Here is a 2,260-nt window from a genome sequence, read left to right on the forward strand (position 1 = left end):
GGCACATGTATAGTGCCAAATTGAGTTTGCTCATCACATTTATCTTACTTGTCTTGTATAAAAGAAGAAAACACAACAAATCAACTTGATAGGGAAACATCAGTAGGGAATTCTCGAGATTAACTTTAATTTATATTTGAGTATACAAATGAGCAGTGGATATTATTATTATTTAGAGAAAATTAAAATTGTCTGAAATTGGAAAAGAGAGAGAGAGAGACAGAGAGATAAGTCCAATAATACAGTGGATATTTGTACATTGGAGAGCAGTCACGAGGGGCAGACTCTAAGCTTAGATCTAAAAGAATAATAATATTTACATACACACACTTTCTCAGCCAAACAACACATAAAACAACAACGAATTGAAACTGATCCCCTGCAACAACCACAGCATAAATATTCTGTCCACAATCATACAAAAGCCTAATTCATTGCCACAATAATGCCCTTTCCACTTTTCATCATTTCTTTATTTACTACTATACCCTTAGTTAATAAGGACCACGTTCAATTCGACTCGATTGATTGTGCCTTCAACTTCAAGCACCAAAGCTGTTGCATGCGCTTGGCGAGAATTGGAATAGCTCAGGAGGGATAGACAAGGAAGGAGAGGATGAGTTGGGCGGTAACGAGGAATGGCCAAGACTAGACTCTATATCACTAGATTTTGATATAGTGTCCGTCGAGGAAGAGGAAACAAAGATAGCGAACAAGGGGGGAGGTCTTACAAGGTCAAGAAAAGGTCTTACAAGGTCAAGAAGACGCTGAGAGGAAGGGGTATGGTGGTAGAAATTAAACAACAAAAGGCGAACATTAAAAAAAAAATGTATACTTTTAAAAAGCTCAGGTAGGATAGCACCCGATTATTAGAGTGAAGCGTCTGTGGCGGCTGCTGTCGTAGCTGCCAGCATTTCAGAGCCACTACTCATGGCATCCTTTTGGTCACAGCTTTCAACAACAATTCTCAAGGGGTTGACCATGGAGGCCTTCACATGCATGAAAAAACCCTTATAGGGACCTGCATCATAGATCATATTGTCACTTAGTTCAGAGAATGAAGAAGAATAATGGCAGGAACAGAAGCTAAGTTAGCCAGCTTTAGATTTAGATAAAAAGCAAAATAAAATCACAAGCTAAGAGAATATATCTTCTTCTATTATGCTATAAAGTAAATAGTAGCTTCATCAGTTCACAGTAATAATGATGATCATACTGAAAAAAGCTAGTATAAAGATACGCCTTTTAAGCTTTTAAGATGAATTACACACATTTATTTTAAAAAAAGGTTCAACATATATATATACCATAATAAAGATATTGTTATTATTATAGAATTCTTTAACATTATTTACCTTTAATAAACTCATCTTTTGGTTTCATCTTTGAGACCCCGTTTGGTTCTCCCTCCTCCTATGTCAAGAGAGGAATGAGAGAGAGAGAGAGAGAGAGAGAGAGAGAGAGAGAGAGAGAATATGAGAGAGGTTATGGTTACGGTAAGGTTATAGGGAAATGAGGGGAATGAAGAGGCTTATAAGGACATAAAAAAGGTGCATAAGGTGGAAAGTGGGCTTTCCTTATTGGATCTGACAGGTCCACGGCCCAGAAAGATCTAACTGATGGGCCTGATGACGTCACCATGGCCCACTTTTGGAGGAGTATAAAAGTTTGGGAACAGCAAAGTTAGTGCATGAATGCATTATTACAATAACATACTGTACGAAAAGGTCTTTTTCTCGAAAATAATGATGCTTGGGTAAAAATCGAAAAATAAATTATAATTAAAATTAATAATTTTTGAAATAAAAAATAGTTTATAAGCGAAAATAATATTTTGAATTTTATAATTATAAGTACAAGCCGATTACTTTTTAATTATAACGATTTTTTATTAATTTGACCAAAAATATTACATATTAAATAATATAAATAATTATTTTATATTTATTTTTTAATTATATCACTTAAGATCTTGTTGATCATATATATGTGTATTTTTTTTAGGATAAAGTACATATTTTTTTTTTAAAGTTTGTAATTTTTTTTTAAATATTGCTAACGTTTAATTTTATTCAATTTTGTTCTTAATGTTTTTTATTTATCTAATTTTGTCATTAACGTTTTCGATTTATTTTAAAATTATTCCTAAACATTTTTAATTTTGTCCCTAATATTTCAAATGGAATTAACAATAATTTTGATACAAACCAAAAATATTAAGGACAAAATTAAATACAATCAAACATTAAAAATATTTTTA

At 32.3% G+C, this 2,260-nt stretch overlaps 1 long non-coding RNA gene across 1 annotated transcript; it reads right to left on the reverse strand.

Moving 5' to 3' along the window:
• Nucleotides 1–212: 212 nt before the first annotated feature.
• On the reverse strand, nt 213–1,441 carry LOC107483358 (uncharacterized). The gene is made up of 2 exons (XR_001590852.3): nt 1,356–1,441; nt 213–1,021 (listed from the first exon to the last, which is right to left on the reverse strand). It is a non-coding gene; the product is annotated as an uncharacterized LOC107483358 (long non-coding RNA).
• Nucleotides 1,442–2,260: the final 819 nt, after the last annotated feature.

The sequence above is a fragment of the Arachis duranensis genome, chromosome 4, assembly GCF_000817695.3.
Source record: "Arachis duranensis cultivar V14167 chromosome 4, aradu.V14167.gnm2.J7QH, whole genome shotgun sequence".
NCBI classification, from domain to species: domain Eukaryota; kingdom Viridiplantae; phylum Streptophyta; class Magnoliopsida; order Fabales; family Fabaceae; genus Arachis; species Arachis duranensis.